Raw genomic sequence first — 20819 nt, forward strand, 5'->3', positions numbered from 1 at the left:
AGATAGATAGATAGATAGATAGATAGATAGATAGATAGATAGATAGACAGACAGATAAAACTAAGAGCTGGTTTTATGGGGGAAAGGCCAATAAAATAGATAAATATTTGGTTAATTTGATTTTAAAAAGAAAAAAGAAAACCAAATTACCAGTATCAAAAATGAAAAGGGTGAATTAACCACCAATGAAGAGGAAATTAAAGCAATAATTAGAAGCTGTTTTGCTGAACTGTATGCCAATAAATCTGACCCAGGAATTATATGAAAATAATTACAAAACACTTTTCACACAAATAAAGTCAGATCTAAACAATTGGGAAAATATCAATTGCTCATGGGTAGGTCAAGCTAATATAATAAAAATGACAATTCTACCCAAATTAACTTACTTAATCAGTGCCATACCAATCCAACAACCAAAAAAAATATTTTATAGAGTTAGAAAAAATAATAACAAAATTCATCTGGAAGAACAAAAGGTCAAGAATATCAAGGGAATTAATGAAAAAATGTAAATGAAGGTGGCTTAGCCATATCAGATCTAGAACTATATTATAAAGCAGCAAACATCAAAACTATTTAATACTGGTTAAGAAATGGAATGGTGGAACAGTGCAATAAATTAGGTACAGAAAACACAGTAGTAAATTACTGTAGTGATCTATTGTTTGATAAACCAAAAGACTACAAATTCTGGGATAAGAACTCACTATAATGACAAAAACTGCTGGAAAAACTGGAAAATAGTATGGCAGAAACTAGGTATAGAGCAACATCTCACTCCACATGCCAAGATAAAGTCAAAATGGGTACATGATTTAGACATAAAGGGTGATACCATAAGCAAATTGGGAAAAAAGGAATAGTTTACCTATGTAAAAAGGAAGAATTTATGACCAAACAAGGGATAGAGAACATTGTGAAATGCAGAATGGATAATTTTGATTACATTAAATTAAAAAGGTTTGCACAAACAAAACCAATGCAACCAAGATTAGAAGGAAAGCAGAAGGATGGGAAATAATTTTTACAACAAGTGTTTCTTTGTGTTGGTTTTGTTTTTGCTTTTGCTTTTTGGAGGGCAGAAAGGTAGGGCAATTGGGGTTAAGTGACTTGCCCAAGGTCACATGGCTAGTTTTTGTGTTAAGTGAACTCAGATCCTCCTGACTTCAGGGCTGGTGCTCTATTAACTGCACCACCTAGCCGCCCCACAACAAGTGTTTCTGATAAAGGTCTCATTTCTCAAATATATAGAGAAGTGAGTCAAATTTATAAGAATACAAGTCATTCCCCAATTGATAAACGGTCAAAGGTTATAAACAGGCAGTTTTCAGATGAAGCAATTAAAACTATCTATAGTCATATAAAAATGCTGTAAGTCACTATTGATTAGAGAAATGCAAATTAAAACAACTCTGGGGTACCACCTCATACCTATCAGATTGGCTAAATGACAGAAAGGAAAATGATAAATGTTAGAGAAGATGTGGGAAAACTGGGACACTAAAGCATTGTTGTTGGAGTTGTGAACTGATCCAACTATTCTGGACAGCAACTTGGAACTATGCCTGGGGACAATCAAACTGTGCATACCCTTTGATCCAGCAATACCACTACTAGGTCTGTATCCCGAAGATATCATAAAAAAGGGAAAAGAATGTACACGTACAAAAATTATTTATAGTAGCTCTTTTTGTGGTAGCAAAGAATTAGAAATTGAGGAAATGCCTATCAATTGAGGAATGGCTAAACAAGGTGTGATAAATTAATGCAATGGAATACTATTGTATGATAAGAAAAGATGAGCAGGCAGAGTTCAGAAAAACCTGGAAAAACTTACATGAACTGATGCTGTGTGAAGTGAGAAGAACCAGGAGAAAATTGTACATAGTAATAGCAACATTGTGCAATGATCAACTATGATTGACTTAGCTCTTCTCAGTAATACAATGATCTAAGACAATTCCAAAAGACTCATAATGGAAAATGTTATCCACATCCAGAGGAAAAACTATGGATTTTGAAAGTAGATCAAAGCATACATTTTCACTTTTTTTGTTGTCTTTTGTGGCTTCTCCCTTTTGTTCTGATTTGTCTTTCCCAACATGACTAATGTGGAAATATGTTTACATGATTGCACATGCAGAACCTATATCAGATTGCTTTCTGTCTTGGGGAGAGGTGATGGGAGGAAAGAAGGGAAAAAATGCAGCTCAAAATCTTACAGAAATAAATATTAAGGACTATCTTTATGTAGTTGGAAAAATACTACTTACAAAAAAAGAATAAACAATCAACAAAATAATAGCCATAATTTATAGCAAAAATGAACATCAAATATTGTCTTCACACGTAATTGGAAAAATAAAATACTATTAAAAAGAAAAAATGTGCTATGTACATTATAACATCCAACAACTATTCATGTAAAACATGGCATTTTCAGGGAGATGTGAAGGGAGAGGGAATAAGCATTTATTAATCACTTGCTATATGCCAGACAATGTGCTAAGTACCTGATAAATATTCTTCCATTTAAATTTTACTACAACTCTGTGAGGTAGGTGCCATTGTTAATCCCTATTATACAACTGAGGAAACTGAGGCACAGAGAGGTTAAGTGACTTGGCCAGGATCACACAGCTATTAAGTATCTAAAGCTAGATTTGAACTTGAGTCCTCTGGACTCCAGGCTCAGCACTCTATCCCTCTGAACCACCTAGTTACCTCATAATTTAAGACAGTTTAAGTCCATTGTTCTGTCTAGTCTTAAATTCGTTATCTCTCCTAGATAGAAAGAATATGGGAATAGAACCAAATTCAGGGATTATAACCAAAACATCTTACTAACCCTTTAATATATATGGGTGGCAATATATGGCTCCATTAAAAAACTAATTGAGGGGCAGCTAGGTGGCACAGTGAGTAAAGCTCTGGCCCTGGAGTCGGGAGGACCTGAGTTTGGTTCTGGACTCACTTAACACCCACACAAAAAAACTAGCCGTGTAACCTTGGGCAAGTTACTTAACCCCAATTTCCCTCCAAAAGGCAAAAAAAAAACCCCAACAACTAATTGAACAGCTCCTTCATCTTATGGAATCTTTCTCCAATGATATCAAATACCATTTGGACTCATGTAAAATTCTTAATGTATACTAAGGCTTTGAGTTTGAATTTGAAAATAATACTGAACCAATGGATGAAGGCAATACCTACAAATACACATTTTTAAAAATACTTACTGTCATTCTGAAATCAAAGCAGAGTGGGAAAAATACATTTAAATTAATTAACAGCTATGCAATACCAGTCTTGATGTATACTTTCAAATTTGTCAAATGAACCAAAACAGATTTGGCAAGCATCCTAACAAAACTCCACACAATATATATTAACAAAAAATAGGGCCCATCACCCAGAGGCAACTATAGAAAAACTAATAAAATGGAAAAAGATTGATAGATGTTTTAGCCCCCCCCCCCTTTTTGGCTTTTTATCGTAGTGGGGAAGGTAGGGCAATTGGGGTTAAGTGACTTGCCCAAGGTCACAAGGCCAGTTTTGTGTTAAGTGTCTGAGGCCAGATTTGAACTCAGGTCCTCCTGACTCCAGGGCCAATGTTCTATTCACTGCACCACCTAGCTGCCCCAATTGATATATATTTTATTTGTTTATCAAGTTTTTTTTATTAATGTTTGTTTACTTTTAGTTTACAAGATTGATAGATATTTTAAAGTACAAGACAAACAGGTGGAAAACCTACAACAATCCTTTTGGAATAAGAAGTCATCGATTAACTGAGCCATACTAAAGGCTGATAGCTGACTCACAGCACTAGGTTGTTGTTTTTTTTAAACTATAACCAGAAGTATCTTATCTCTGGAAAGGATCAGTGAAATTTCTAAGATCCAAGAGTAAAACTGAAAGGCCCTCAATGGAAAACATTCATATGAATTTAGCCAACAATATAAATGTATGAGGTATTCGACAAATGGTTCAGTCCTGAGGTCCTGGAAATGGAAAGGTTTAGGATGACAATTCAGGACCAGGTCATTGCCAACAGAAACCCATCAGCAGCCTGAATTTAGTGCTCAATGTAGATCATACTCACTGGTAGCAAAAAAATATTTAGAATTTACCAAATACTTAGCAACATGACCAAAATGACATCAGAAGCTATACCAACATGTATCCAATAAATAGGTATGGAAATTTCCACATCTTGTAAGAGGCTTCCATTTTTCATGAACTTACAAATATGTGTACTCTAAATGAATGAATGAGTGAAAAGGCATTTGTTGTTGTTGTTCAGTCATGTCTGACTCTCCAGGATCCCACTTGGGATTCTCTTGGCAAAGATACTGGAGTGGTTTGTCATTTCCTTCTTCAGCTTATTTTATAGATGAGGAAATTGAGGCAAACAGGGTGAAGTGACTTGCCCAGGGTATCTGAGATCTGAATTGGAACTCAAGAAGATGAATCTTCCTGATTCCCAGCCCAATGCTCTATCCACTGTACCACTTAGTTACCCTGAAAAGGCATTTATTTAGGGCTTTTTATGAGCCAAGCCCTAGACTAAGTAATGGGAATATAAATATAAAAGTGAATGACTTCAAGGCACTTAGACTGTAATCTGTGGATACAAAACATTTTGGGGAGCAGTAGCTGGAAAGGGGATTTTGAATTCAGAAAGTTATATTGATGTGTGGGAATGGAGAATGAAGTCCTAGGAGCATAGACTGACACACCCTTTCCAATAGCAGTGGCAATATTCAATCAATTAATCAACAAGCATTCAATAATCACTTCTGTGTCAGACACTGTGCTAAGTACTGGGACTACGAATGCAAAGAGGAAATAAACTGTCTTCTCAAGGAGTTGATATTCTTGGAGTGGGGGAGAGGGGAAGGAAACATAAAAAAATTACCATTAGCCAATGCCTCATGAGGCCTACTATTTCTAGGTCAGTGCTTCCCATGCTTCATTTTATGCCATGGCCATCTTTTAGCCAGGTGCCTTGTAGCTATGCCTTATGCCCCTGTTCCTGCTCTCCAGTTCTGGAGCCATAAGCAAATCCATACCCTTTGCAAACTAGCTTCTGACCTCATAAGTTGTGACTGCTCTCCCTGAAGTTGCCATTGTTCTCTCAATTCCCCCAAGAATTCAGGAGTACTCACACTAATATGAAATGTACAAAATATCTGGGAGTTCATATATAAGAATATAGAGAATAAAAATTAAGAAAGTAAAATACAATGTCATTTCAGAGGGAGAGCACCAACAAGGATTAGAAAAAGTTAGAATAATAATTAGAATAAGTTTCTTTTAGAAGGTAGTATTTGAAAGTACCTCTTGAGGGAAGAGAAGGGTTCTCTGAGGTGCACTAAAGGCAGGAAGGAATTTAGTACAAAATCACAGAGTCTGCACATGGGGTGCCATGTCTGAGGAGTAGTAGAAGGTCAATTTGGCTGGATTTCAGAAGAGTAATGGAAAGTGAGGCTGGAAAGACAGGTAGGGACCAGGTTAAGGAGGGCTTTCAAAACTAAACACAGGAGTTTTATTTTATCTTTGGGTACAAAGCCACTGAACTTTACGGAATGGATGACTGACCTAGTCAGGTCTGCACTTAAAGAAAACCACTTTGGCAACATTGTGAAGGATGAACTTGAATGAGAAGAGATTTGAAGAAGAGAGACCAATTAAGAAGCAGATGTAATCGCCTAAGTGTAAAGTAATAAATTAAGGTGATGACTATGTGAGTGAAATAGGAGAGATGGGATATGAAAGATGTTTCGGAAGGATAAAGGATAACATTTTACAACTGATTAGATATGTAGTGTGAGGAAGAATGAGGAGTCAGCATAAAATTTTCTGGGGTTACTAAGATGGGAGGCTAGATGAATGTTGGTACCTTCAATAGAAACAGGGTAGTTTGGAAGAGGGGTAGGCTTGAGAAGAAACATAATGAGTTCTGGTTTCGACATATTGAGACTGAGATGTCCCTGGTACATCTAGTTTGAAATATCTAGTAGGCAGATGGTGATGCAGGACTGAAGCTCAGAAAAGAGACTGGGGCTGGATATAGGATCCATCTGCATAAAGATGACAAAGCTATGGGAGCTGATGAAGTCAACAAAAAGAAAGAGTGTAGAGAGAAAAGAGGGCCTAAGGCAGAGCCTTAAGCAACACCAGAGTGAGGGGCATGTATGGATAATAAGCCAGCAAAGAGGACTAGGAGTGGTTAGATAAATAGGAGAAGAGGCAAGTGAATACAGGGTTGTGAAAACTCAGAGATCAGAGAGTACTGATCAGGAGAGAATGGTTAGAAATATCAAAGGTATCAGAGAAGACAAAGATGAGGTCTGAGAAAAGAAAAAAACTTGCATCACTTTTGGCAATTAAGAGAACAATGACAACTTCAGGGAGAGCAGTCTCAAATGATAAGGTCAGAAACTTGTTTGCAAAGGGTATTGATTTGCTTATGGTTCCAGAACTGGAGAGCAGGAACAGGGGCATAAGAACCAGGCACTTGGCTAAAAGATGACCATGGGATAAAATGAAGCATGGGAAGCACTGACCTAGAAATATTAAGCCTCATGAGGTACTAGTTAAGATCAGGACAGCAGGGTTCCAGGTTGGGAGTTCCAGAACTGAGAAGGTTAAATCCTCCAGGGCATGGTCTCAAAACACACTAAAAAAATTCCATTGGTAAGCTATACTGGAACCAGACCATTTTGACAGACTGAAATGCCCCCCACATTCATCCAAACATAACATTATCCATGAAAACTTAAGAACCACATTTTTAATATGTTGCTATACCAATTCTTAAAAATCTCTATGGTACATTGAACAAAAGGTTTTCAAAATATAAAGACCCAGATGAGATGAAAATAATGTGGAAACAGTATGATGTATGTAGCATGTTATCGTATGTGCTACTGGAGTTGTGCTAAGGATGCTTTCAGTGAGCCTACAGAGGAAAAACTTGCATCACTAATGAAAAAAAATTGTCAAAATAATTAAATAAATAGCAAAAATAATATCAGTGGAGGGGCAGAGTCAAGATGGCAGAGTAGAAACAGGGGCTCCCACTCCTACCTCCTCCAATTCATGTGAAAAATGACTCTAAAAAAACTTGGGAGCTACAGAACCCACAAAATGACACAGAGAAGCTAACCTCCCGCTGACAACAGGCTGGCAGGCTGGCAGGAAGCGCAAGCACAGCATGTTGGGAGCTGAGCCGAATCCTGCGTGAGCCAGAGGTTTTAGCTTCAGGGAGGCCACAACCAGCTGCCAGCTGTAGGGACTTCAGATCACCAGCAGCTGTGGTGGTTTCCAGAACTATCACCCCATAAATGCCAAAGACAAAGTGAGAGGCCAGTGGACTTTGGGAACAGGGAGTCTGGGAGTGCAATCTGGCCTCTGTCCCCAGGGCAGGAAGCAGCTGAGGTGCAGTGGCTGTGCAGCCGATGCTGCATGGCTGCTTCAGTGCTCCTGGCCTGCAGATTCCAGGGGGACCAAGCACCAGTCTGAGGGGTAATCATTCTTGCTTTAACCTGCTTGGATCTGGATTGCTGTCTTGGGTGGAGGTCCTGGGGTGTGTGACCAGTGAGCCAGAGTGTGGGGAGGTTTCAGAGAGGGCACCCAACTAATAGCTCCAGCAGCTGAGAAAACCCCAGCAATTTGGGATAAAACTCCCCTCTCTGGTAGTAGAGTTCTACTGTAGCAAAAAGCTCAAAAGTCAAGTAATTGAGTGGCAACATGAGCAAGCAAAGGAAGCAAAGCAAGCATAGCAATCCCACTTTGGACTCCTTTTGGGGGGACAAAAAGGATCAAAGCATGGAACAGGAGGAAGACAATGAAGTCAGAACTCCTGCACCAAAAGCTTCCAAGAAAAATATGAACTGCTTACAGGCCATAGAGGAGCTTAAGAAGGGTTTTGAAAACCAAATAAGACAAGTGGAGGAAAAATTGGGAAGAGAAATGAGAATGATGCAAGAAAATTATGAAATGAGAGTCAACAACCTGACTGAAGAAAATAACACTTTAAAAAGTAGACTAACTCAAATGGCAAAAGAGGCTCAAAAAGCCAATGAGGAGAAGAATGCCTTAAAAAGTCAAATTTGCCAGATGGAAAAAGAATCTCAAAAGCTCACTGAAGAGAATCATTCTTTCAGAATTAGATTGGAGCAAATGGAAGCTAGTGACTTTATGAGAAATCAAGATATTATTAAACAGATCCAAACAAATGAAAAAATAGAAGGCAATGTGAAATATCTCACTGGGAAAACCACTAACCTGGAAAAGAGATCCAGAAGAGATAATTTAAAAATTATTGGACCACCTGAAAGCCATGATAAAAAAAAAAAAGAACCTAGAAATCATCTTTAAAGAAATTCTCAAGGAAAATTGCCCTGATGTTTTAGAACCAGAGGGCAAAATAGAGGCTGAAAGAATCCACCCATCACCTCCTGAAAAAGACCCCAAAAAGAAAACTCCTAGGAATATTATAGCCAGGTTCCAGACTTTCCAGATCAAGGAGAAAATATTACAAGCAGCCAAGAAGAAACAATTTGAATATTGTGGAAACACAATCAGGATAACCCAGGACCTGGCAGCTTCTACACTGAGGGACTGAAGGTCTTAGAATATGATATTCCAGAGGTCAAAGGAGCTGGGATGAAAACCAAGAATCACCTACCCAGCAAAACTGAGTCCTGTTTCTACTTTGCCATCTTGACTCTGCTCCTCTATTGATATTATTTTTGCTATTTATTTAATTATGTTGACAATTTTTTTTCATTAGTGATGCAAGTTTTTCCTCTGTAGGCTCACTGAAAGCATCCTTAGCACAACTCCAATAGCATGTACAACAACATGCTACATACGTCATACTGTTCCCACATGATTTTCATCTCATCTGGGTCTTTATATTTTGGAAACCTTTTGTTCAATGTACCATAGAGATTTTTAAGAATTGGTATAGCAACATATTAAAACTATGGTTCTCAAGTTTTCATGGATAATGTTATGTTTGGATGAATGTAGGGAGCAGTTCAGTCTGTCAAAATGGTCTGGTTCCAGTATAGCTTACCAATGGAATTTTTTTAGTGTGTTTTGAGACCATGCCCTGGAGGATTTAACCTTCTCAGTTCCGTTTCAGGGAAAAATATGGTCATTCAATGAAATAAAGGATTTTCAAGCATTTTTGATGAAAAAACTAGAGCTGAAGAGAAAATCTGACATTCAGATACAAGAAACAAGAGAAGCATGAGAAGGTAAACAAGGAAAAGAAATCATAAGGAACTTATCAAAGTTGAACTATTTACATTCCTACGTGGAAAAAAAATAATTGTAACTTATGAAACTTTTCTCAATATGAGAATAGTTGAAGGGAATAGAAATGTATATGTGTGTATATGTACATACATATGTCTCTATAGGAGGGTATATGGGTGATATGAATACATATGTGAGTGTATGTATATATGTGTACAGGTATACATAGACAGAGGGTACAGGACCAATTTAATAGGAAGGAATGATACTTAAAAGGTGAAATTGAGAGGTGAGAGAGGAATATAATGAGAGAAGATGGAGAGAAACAGAATGGGGTAAATTATCTCATATAGAAGAGGCAAGGGAAAGCTGTTATAATGGAGGGGAAGAACAGGAAGGCAAAAGGGAATGAGTCAACCTTGTTCTCATTGAATTTGGCTTCGGGAGGGAATGACATAACCACTAAATAGGGTATCTCACCCTACAGGAAAGTAGGGGGGAAAGGGATGAGAGGGGGGATGATGGAAGAGAGGGCAGGTTGGAGGGGAGAGAATTTGGAAGCACCCACTTTTGAAAAGGGACAGGATCAAAGTAGAGAACAGAAGAAGTGGGAGGTGGGATAGGATGGAGGGAAATATAGTCAGTCTTTCACAATATATCCCCTATGGAAATGTTTTGCATAGCTACACATGTACAACCTATGTTGAATTACTTATCTTCCCAGCAAGGGTGGGTGATGAGGGAGGAAGAGAAGGAATCTGGAATTCAAAATTTTAAAATCAAATGTTTAAAATATATATTATTATTATTTTACATGTGACTGGGAAATAAGATATACGGGCACTGGGGCATAGAGATCCACCATGCCCTACTAGAAAGTCGGGGCGGGGGGAGAGGGGAGGATATGGGAAAGAGCAGATTGGGGAAGGGGATATTCAGTGTGATTGCTATTTTTGAGGTGGTGGGTAGGGGAAAAATGGGGAGAAAATTTGTAACTCACAATCTTGTGGAAATGAATGATATAAACTAAAAAATAAAAGAGAGAGAAAAGGGTATTAATGGTTGTATTTTGAGGCTTATTTATAGAATGTTGGGTGATAATAGTTGCCAATGATGAATTATAACATATTTTAGCCATTTGTAGGTGCTGGTGTGTTCCACTGAAAGACATTGTAATGTTAATGGAATAGGAAGATCTTCCCTGCCCATTAATAGGCCTATGTGACCTGCTTTGAGCTCTGGCCCAGATCACAGCTGTGATACAGCCTGAGTCACATGGAGCCTGAGTCACATGCAGACCAGTGTGGGGGGAGCTTGCCCAAAAGAGCAGAAAGTGAGACTGAAACATCAGGAAAGGCAGAGCAGAGAGCAGAGGGAGGAACTTGCCTAGGGGAACTTGTTTGTGAGGAGGCCTGACAGAAAGAATGCTTAAGATGTCAGGTGCTCCTTGGATTAGTGATAAATACCCTATTAAATCTTATTTCCTGGTATCCTAATAGTGATGTTCCAAATAAATATTTTGGCTTTGCCTTTGAGGAAGAGAGTTTATTATATTTTGTGAATTTGTCAGTCTTCTACAATATATCCACTATGGAAATGTTTTGCATAGCTACACATGTACAACCTATATTGAATTGTTTATCTTCGCAGTAAGGGTGGGTGCCAAGGGAGGGAGAGAATGAATCTGGAATTCAAAGTTTTAAAATAAAAATGTTTAAAACATATATATGTATTATCATTATTATTTTACATGTAACTGAGAAATAAGATATACAGGCACTGGGGCATAGAAATCCACTGTGCCCTACTGGAACGTCGGAGGGGGGATGGGGGAAGATATGGGAAAGAGCAGAATGGGGGAGGGGATATTCAGTGGGATCGCTGTTTTGGGGTGTTGGGTAGGGGGAAAATGGGAGAAAATTTGTAACTCAAAATCTTGTGAAAATGAATGATGTAAACTAAAAAATAAAAAAGAGACAAAAAAATAATAGCAATGACTCAAATTACTTTGAAAAGGAGATGGGCACACTTATGATGGAATTCCAGAAAACTTTTTTATTTTGATGGCACATATCCAACTAATAGACCAATAACACAAAAGCAGGATAACTCCAAAAATGTTAGTATCTGTTATAACCATCATGGAAAAAACGCATTCTCCCATAACATTTTACACACACACACATACATACATACATATACATATATATATATATACACATATACACAGAGTATATATACAGTATAAACTGTGGCTGTTGCTATGACAAAAACTACAAGAAGAAAGGTATATATTCCTACAGACAGGCATCAAATACTTCCATTGCAGAAGCAGTTTTAGAAAACTAGTAAAAATCTATATAAAGACATTGAAAGCTGGTCAGCATGTAGAATAGAAAATTTGATTAAAGGCAACCAAAAAGAAACAGGTGGAATAGAATTTGGGGAAAAAATATTCCTGAAATTCTCAATGCACTTAGTTATCAATTGAAAATGAAAGTCAAAAGGTTAGGGCAATACAAGAAGTCAAAACAAAGTAAAGAACAAAATTAACAATTTAATATTAATCAAAAATTATACTACAAAAGTTTGCAAAGCAAAGAAATTATAGAAAAGAAAGAATCCCCCAAGAAGGAGGATGTGGAAAATTTCCATCAACTATATGGCTGAAGGAAGACTAATGTAAAGAAAATGCAAGTTGAATTAAATGAAAACAAAGTTTGATTGCCATTAATAAATGAAAGTATTATGTCATATGAGATAACTGGAGTTCTGACTTCTATGTCAACTAGAAAGAAGTAGGTCTGGATAAGATACATAATTATTGGTTCAAATGCTTTACATTGGTACATGAATTACTAGCAAAGTACATCATTTGCTTCTTCTCTGATGCAAGCCTGATCCCCTCTTTCTTAACAAAAGGCATAGTATATTTATTATGGAAAGAGAGATACAGAGAGAGACAGAGACAGAGACAGAGCCAGAGAAAACACCATCGACCCCTCCAAGTATAGGACAATTATGTGTTTATGTGCTTTATATGAAGTAGTCAGTTTGTATCACTCAAAAAAACCTATAAACATTTGCCAAAATAAAGAATATATCAGCTGAGAAGATAAAATTCGGGTATGCCAAAAAGTACAAGAGGGTATAAAGAACAATTCATCATCTGTTTAGTGATTATTGAATAATCCAACCAAATATATTATTTGAGTATCCCAAAGCTTTTGACTCGGTTATACACTCATGGCTTATTAATGTGCTGTATACAGCTAGGGCAGCTAGATAGCATAGTGGATAGAGCACTGGACTTGTAATCAGGAATACTCATCTTCCTAAGTTCAAATCCAGTCTAAGACACTTCTAGTTGTGTGACCCTAAGCAAGTCACTTAACCCTGTTTGCCTATATATACAATATGCTCAAGCATTTTGAGAATGCTAGAGTCCTTGAGATTCACATGGAAAACTCTGTTTAAAACTTGTCACCAACACAATAATGTTAAAAACTGATAAGAAATATGTCATCTTCCAGGGACAGTTTAAATTCATCATAGTTCCGCCTAGCCCTAAATTCTATGATGACCATTTGTGAATAGAACCGAGGCCATGAAGTCTCAAGCCAAGGAAGGAGTCATATGAAAACATCATATTCATCACTTGATTTACATGAATGACATCAAGTTATATGGCTGTAGGGAAAAAGTACATTAAACAGCTATTTATCTCATGGAAATTTTCTTTAACAATATCAAAATGTCACCCAGACTCTGTAAGTATATAATTCTCAATGGGTTCCAAGGAAGCATAGAAACTGTAGGCTTTGAGTTTGAATCCAAGCACAAATTGAACCAATATATGAAGGTGATACTAGAAAGTACCTTGGTCTTCTCTAGACAAGACATATCAAGCATATGACTCTAGAGGAGAACATTGGTTCTGTATATATTAAAAGGTTAATTGGCATCTAAAGTTAAAGCTTGTCAGGAAGAAATCATTGAGAGCAATTGATATATATGCAATATTGGTCTTAACACATACTTTTGGAAAGGTGAAATGGACAACAAAGGATCCAGAAGGTGTCTAAGCAAAATCCCTTACAATTTTAACACAGGACAGGGAAGTCAGGAAAGCCTGAAACTCCCAAGCTCCTTAACTAGAGATTACAAGTAAGGGTTCATTATCTCTTTTGATCCTCACCACAATTCCCTGATTTAGGTATTACTGATAAGGTGGCTAGGTGGAGATACTAACTGGATGACCCTGGGAAAGTCACTTAACTCTACTTGCCTCAGTTTCCTAACCTGTAAAATGAGACTGGAGAAGGAAATAGCAAACCACTTGAGTACCTCTGCCAAGAAAACCCTTTGGGGTTTGGTTTGGGACCATGAAGAGTCAGACATGACTGAATCAACTGAACAACAACAATATTTATATTCACATTTTACAGACAAAGAAACTGAGGTTGAGATTAAATCACTTTAGCAGTCATCTTTTGAGAACTTTGAGTGTGACTTGTATGTCGAGTTGATTCAGATTTTACTTTGGGGGAGGCAGGGTATGATGGGAACACTCTCAGTACATTGTCTATTGAGTTTATTTGTCTTCTTTTGATGGGGGAAAGAGTTATTAGTTAGGTAAGTGATTGCATTGTAATATAGGCAGAGTATCAAATCCCTGCTATTCCAGCCATAGATTTCCTGATTGAGTGAGAGAGAAAGAGATTGGAGAAGAATCAAGTGAGGCCCAATTGGCAGATAAATTCCCAAATTCCATTGAGGGTTAATCTGGGGCAAAAGATTTCAGTCTCATCTGGTGCCTGCATGAGATCTAGACACTCAGGCCAAGAAGGAATATCAAAAGGTCATTCTAGACCCAAGGAACCATTGCTAGATAGAATAATTTAGAAGTTAAGTATCACCATGCTACTCTTGGATCAGGATGACTATGTACATTATTTTTGGATCTGAATATTCTCTTGGGTCTGGAATTATGTAGAAATTCTCTCTACCAATGCAGATCTGCAACTCTTTTGCCACTTACATAGTCTTAGAAAGTTGCTGGGATACTGAGAGGTTAAGTGACTTGCCCAGGGTCACACAGTCCATATATGTTAAAGTGGGCCTTAAATTCAGGTCTTCTTGACGCCAGGGCCTAACTCTGTCTACCATGACATACTTTGTCCTTTGTAAATAAAGATTAGAAAATGTATTCTTGTATGGAGACGAGGGGATAGAAGTGGAAGAGAGAAGTAGGTGCTGAAAACCAAGGTATGGCAGCAGAAAGAGGAAAAGAGGGGAAGGCAAGGAAACTCTTTGGGCTGAGGAGGGCTAGCTCAGGACCTGAAGAAAGTCAGGGAAGAAGAGAAGCCTTTTTCCTCTTTTTGCTGAAAGAAATCTCAGAAGTCATACAGTTCCAGGTCTTTATTTTGCTGGGGAGAAATCTGAGACACAGAGACTTAACACAGAGGTCAAATAACAGAGTCAGTATTTGAACTCGGGTCCTCAAATCAAACACTTCTTTTCACTATTTTGTGCTTCCTAGATCAGGTTCAGGGAAGGCTTAGAAAAGAGGCAAAAGTTCTAAGGGTAAAGGCCTCATTCCTTTTTTTTTTTTTACAGATGCACACTGATTATCATTTTAGTGTATCGTAAGTATATTAAATACACATAGGGAATATAGCTCATATGGTGCATTTGTTAAATATAAAACTTATATAGGTAGAAACCACAGTGGCTGCCTCCTTGCTCTGCTGCTTTGTGATCAAACTTTTAAGATTACATTATTTTATTTTATTCTGAACTTAAGAAATAAAATGAGAATTTCCATCATATAGTAGGATAGGGAAAAAAAGATGAATGTACGTGAAACTGCAAATCTATTATGTACAACTTGCTATTTCTTTTAAATATATAATAAAGTTATCAAGTAACTTTCTTTTTTTCTCCTTTTTTTCCTCTCCCTCCCACCCTGCACCTGTCCTAAAGATGGCTACCACTAGAAACAAATATATATGTGTGTATATATATATATATACATAATATATACACATATATGTAAACCATTTTAAAAGGAGGAGCTGGTTGCTCCATTAGAAAGCTAGTGAGATGGGGTGGCTAGGTGTCTCAGTGAGTAAGAGTGCCGGTCCCAGAATCAGGAGGACCCGAGTTTGGTTCCAGCCTCAGATACCTAACACCCACACAAAAAAAACTAGCCATGTAACCTTGGGCAAGTTACTTAACCCCAATTGCCCTTCAAAAGGCCAAAAAAAAGCTAGTGAGAATAGTAAAGTTTAAGGCTCAGAGCTGGAATCTTCACTATGTTCAAAATTAATAAGTATGAAGATGAAAACTAGAATATCTCCTGCCCTTCAGAGTTTTGCATTTATTGCCACATGTATTCACCAAATCAATGACAATGATAAAAAAAAAACAAATGACATCAACAAAACTTACATTGTAATAAGACTCCTGCTCTCCCCAACATATCACTGGCTCTGTGTTACCCCCAATTTTATAAAAATGACTCCATTATCTCCCTCTGACACAGAAGCCTTGGACTTCTCCCAACTCACAGGGTTAGTTTACTGAGATACTCAATATATACATTGTTAATGAAATTCTCAAAAAGAATCAAGTCTAAGGAAGTGAAATTATTTTTTTTTTACTACCCTAACTGAATGTGGTAATGATATAGTTGAACCTTATCATAACTAATGCATTAAACAGGAAATAGCCTTAAAGTTTAAACCAAGATTCCACTTATCTCCCTCCCCTCCCCAGCCTCTTCAACACACTAGATGGAAGAATGACAAGAAGAGTTGACCATTTGACATATACATTCTTTTTTTACAAAATAATGTTTCATTTTTCCCAAATTACATGTGAAGACATTTTTTAACATATATTTTTAAAAAAAATTTTAAGCTCTAAATTTTCTCTCTCCTTCCCTCACCATCCTACTCCTAGAAACAGTGAGCAATTTGATATAGGTTATACAGGGGGCGGCTAGGTGGCACAGTGAGTAGAGCACTGGCCCTGGAGTCAGGAGGACCTGAGTTCAAATTCGGCCTCAGACACTTAACACAAAAACCAGCCATGTGACCTTGGGCAAGTCACTTAACCCCAATTGCCCTCCAAAAAAAACCAAACAGATATACATTATATATGACATACACATTCCTATGGATGTAGTGAATCATACTTAGTCACAAGACTACATTCTTAAGACACCCTCATTTGCTTTTTATCCCTATAATCAAATACAAGCACATTTGAAAGAAGATTGGAATAACTGACTTATTTACACTTAGGTAGCAACAAGAGTACCTTGCTTGTGCCTGTAAACAAAAGCCCCAGTTATGGAATGACAACAGTCAAAGCTTTCTATCTCCTCAGAAGAAATGCATTGATATTCTCTTACATACCACATCTCCTTAATAAGGCAACTTTAATCTCAGATCTTCCAAAAAAAACTTACCTCTAAAATTGCTGAAAAACAGTAAACTTTAGGACAAGAAGATGTCAATAGAGTATAAGCTCCTTGAGGGCAGGGACTATTCGTTTTTGTCTTTGTATTCCCAGCACCTGGAATAGTGTCTAGCACAAAGCTGGTGCTTAACAAATGCATGTTGATTGATGTCAGAATTGAACACCTGGAAATTTGGATAAAACAAAAAAGAGAAAGAATTATGACGCCAAGGAAGGAAACCAGCAGGAAATACTCTGTGACCACAGCTTTATGTAAAGTGAGGCCTATTGTCAGTTTCCCATATGCACAAAGAATCTTTTTATTTTTTAAATTTTTATTTTCAATTGGAATTCTCTTCCTCCCTCCACCCCTTCCTCACCCATTGAGAAGGCAAAAAGCATGATAGATATTATACGTATGAACTCAGGTAAAACATATTTTCACATTAGCCATGTTGAGGGGAGAGGAAAGGTAAGAAAATGAAAAAATATGCTTTAATCTGCACTCAGAGTTCATCAGTTCTCTCTCTAGAGATATATAGCATTTTTCATCATGAGTCCTTTGGACTTGTCTTGGACCATTGTATTAATCAAAGTAACTAAGTCTTTTGCAATTGATTGTCATCATTACAATATTGTGTTTATTAAGTACAACGTTCTTCTAGTTCTGGTCACTTCACTTTGCATCAGTTCATATAAGTCTTCATAGATTTTTCTGAAAGCATCCCCCTCATTTTTCCTTACAGCACAATAGTATTCCATCATAAGTATATCCACTTCCCAATAAAAGGGCATCCCCTCAATTTCTAATTCTTTGCCACCACAAAAAGAGCTGCTTATAAATGTTTGTACATATGCTTTTGCTTCTTCTTTGATCTCTTTGGGATATGTACTTAGTAGATATTGCTGGGTCAAAGGGTCAAAAAGTATACACAGTTTTATAGCCCTTTGGGCTTAGTTACAAATTGTTCTCCAGAATGATTGGACTACTTCACAACTTTAGCAATAGTGAATTATTACTTTTTTCATTTCCCTTTTAGCATTTGCCATTTTACTTTTCTCTTGTGTTAGTCAATCTTATGAGTGTGAGGTGGTACCTCAGAACTGTTTTAATTTGCATTTTTCTAATTATTAGTGATTTAGAGCATTTTATATGACTATTGATAGCTTTGATTTCTTCTTCTGAAAACTTCCTACACATATCCTTTGATGATTTGTCAATTGAGGAATGGCTCTCACTTTTATACATTTGTATCAATTTCTTATATATTTGAGAAATAAGACCTTTATCAGAGAAACTTGCTGCTAATCCCACCCTGCTCTCACCCCCAGTTTCCTACTTTCCTCCTAATTTTGGCTGCATTGGCTTTGTGTAAAAGCCTTTTAAAATAATATAATCAGAATTATTCCATTTTACCTCCCATGATCCTCTATTTTATTTAGTCATTAACTCTTCCCTTATCCATAAATCTGACAGATCACTTTTCCTGTGTGCTTCTATTTTTTTTTTTGTGATATCACCCTTTATTTCTCAATCATATGCCCATTTTGACTTTATCTTTGTATATAGTATGTATATTGGTCTATATCTAGTTTCTGCCAGACTGTTTTCTAGTTTTTCAAGCAGTTTTTGTTGAATAGTGAGTTCTTGCATCCCAAAAAATCTTGTAGAGAATTCATTGCACCAGGATCGGAGGTTAACATGATGGAGTACAAGGAACCAAAAGAGAAATGTGCCATATTGTAGTAGTGGGAAACTAGATTATTATTATAGAAACTAGATCTGTGGTTATTTTTCCTTGTTAATTTTCAGATTTTAGGGAAACTGGGTGCATGATTCCTTAAACAGGAGTCAGTCAGTCAACAAGCATTTATTAAATGCTTGTTAAGTGCCAGGTACTAGGAACAAAGCCCAAATGAGACCAAATCAAGGCACTAAATTCATCTCTCTCCACTGTTGGAGTGTTCCTTTAAAAAAAAAATCTCTTTTGTTATTCTAAACTTGGCAAACATCTACAAGCCTAAACATTTTTATATGATTTCCAAATCCCATTTCCATATATTTATCCAAAAAGACAGTTCATCTAAATCTAATTAATGTAGGAGATTATAATCTTAATTTAAACTCTATGATGAGAGGATTCTCTCTATGAAAATGGTGCTGCTGATTAAAGAGCAAAGACTTTCCCTTTGGCTTTGAACTGCTAGGGTCCCAACTCACAAGCAGAACTCCATTCATTAAAATCATGAAGTTTCTTAGAAGGGGAGATGTGAAGTTAAAGCAATGTCCTATCTTCTTGCTGCCATCAATCAATTACTGGTCCTGAATCTTTTTCCTTCAAGTATCTCCAAGGTCCCCAGAGATAGAAAGGCTCATTATTTTGAGGCTTCCATACCACTTGGCTCCTGTGCCCTCTACATCCTGCTTAATCATGTAGAATTTAACAAAGCAAAATGGTAAACTAGATAAAGTTTTTCTTTCGTGTTCTCAAACTAACTTTTCTGCAGTGTTGTCTCAGCTCCATAGTCCTTCCTCTCCCTACCTATACTTTCAAGAACCCTACACATTAATGATCCCTCTCTTCCATTTTTATCAATTCCCAGCGTCAGGATAGACCATGATAATTGAATTGAAATAATTTATTACAATACCCCTATTTTATAGATTAGGAAATTTTATCACATTCCCCCCTTTTTATAGATGAAGAAATTGAGGGCGAGACAAATAAAGTGATTTTCCCATAGTTACTTGTCCCAGGAGTATTTACATTTTAAGTTTTATCTCTGATTGTGGAATTTTGCTTTTGCCCCTTTTAAGAGAAATTTCATATATCACTGAGCAAATGGAGTAGGTGTTTGGGAAGCAGAGTGGCATCACTGTCTCTGAAATCATACCAGAACATGGATGCTTTTTCTCTCTCCTGATAAGGCCCCATGGGTTAGGTCAGGGGCTTCAACAAAGAAAATAGAATTTGGTACATATAAAATGTTTTTTTTTTTGTTTCAGAGCAATAATTGTAGAAAACACATGTATTTAGTCTGGATTTTGACTGGTCTCATTTATTTTTAAAAATCGTTCATTTTATTTGTAAGTTTAGCTTTAACAAAAATCAATGTTAGATTTTGAATCAGTTTGAGATTCAGGAAATTAGTGTGGTTCATTCAACTTTGGGGTTCCCAGCTATTTATGTTATTCAAATTCACACAGAAGTATTTTCTCAACCAGGCTTCAGGATAGATTGCTTTAGAGAAATTATCTATTAGGCTCTGTAGAACTGAAATATGATAGATTTAAATGTTACAAGAAAGTAGCATTTAGTGGAAAGAACAGTGGACCAGGAGATGTAGATTCTAGTCCACTAAACATCCACGTGGCAAGCATCTTCACTTTTCTGATCATTAGTATCCTCATTTTGTATGTAACAGAAGTTAATCCAGGTAGACACTGATTATTTTGAGGAATTCCCCACAAATGAAATCATGGGCCAACAGTCTTTGTTTGGAGGTGACCTCCAGTAGAGGTAGAATTGTACACTGATTGGGCTTTAGAGATTGAGACTATCTCCTGATAACTGAGACTCATCAGAAGATGGATTCTTATTGGAGAAGCCAGTCCCTCTGAGTGTGTAGGAAAGTTTCATTTCCAAGATATATAAGAAACAGATTCAAATTTACAAGAATAAGAGCCATTCCTCCATTAATAAATTGTTAAAGGATATAAACAGGCAGTAGTCTAAGGAAGAAATCCAAGTTGTCAACAACTACAGGAAAAGAAAAAGCTCCATCACTACTAATTAGAGAAATGTACATTAAGGCAACTCTAAAGCTCCATATCCTACCCATCAGATTAGCAACATTGACAAAAAAAGGAAAATTATAAAGACTGGAGATGCCACAGGAAAATGGGTACATTAATACACTTTTGCTGGAGCTGTGAATTGGTGAATTGGATGCTGAAAAGAAGTTTGGAACTTTGCTTCAAAAGTTACTAAACTGTGCCTCTTTGACCCAGAAATACCACTGCTAGAAATCAAAGGAACAGGAAAAGGACCTGTATGTATAAACATATTATT

General features: G+C 36.9%; 1 long non-coding RNA gene across 1 annotated transcript in view; it reads right to left on the bottom strand.

Annotated features, from left to right (window-relative positions):
- The window catches only part of LOC138158706 (uncharacterized), a 131786-nt gene that overhangs the window by 16989 nt on the left and 93978 nt on the right, over positions 1-20819 (bottom strand). The window contains exon 4 of the long non-coding RNA XR_011167713.1: positions 16757-16931. This is a non-coding gene — a long non-coding RNA (uncharacterized lncRNA). The remainder of the gene's footprint in view (positions 1-16756; positions 16932-20819) is intronic.

The sequence above is a fragment of the Petaurus breviceps genome, unplaced genomic scaffold (genome assembly GCF_028583685.1).
Source record: "Petaurus breviceps papuanus isolate PSGF00001 unplaced genomic scaffold, PetGlider_PUasm1.0 175, whole genome shotgun sequence".
NCBI lineage: Eukaryota > Metazoa > Chordata > Mammalia > Diprotodontia > Petauridae > Petaurus > Petaurus breviceps.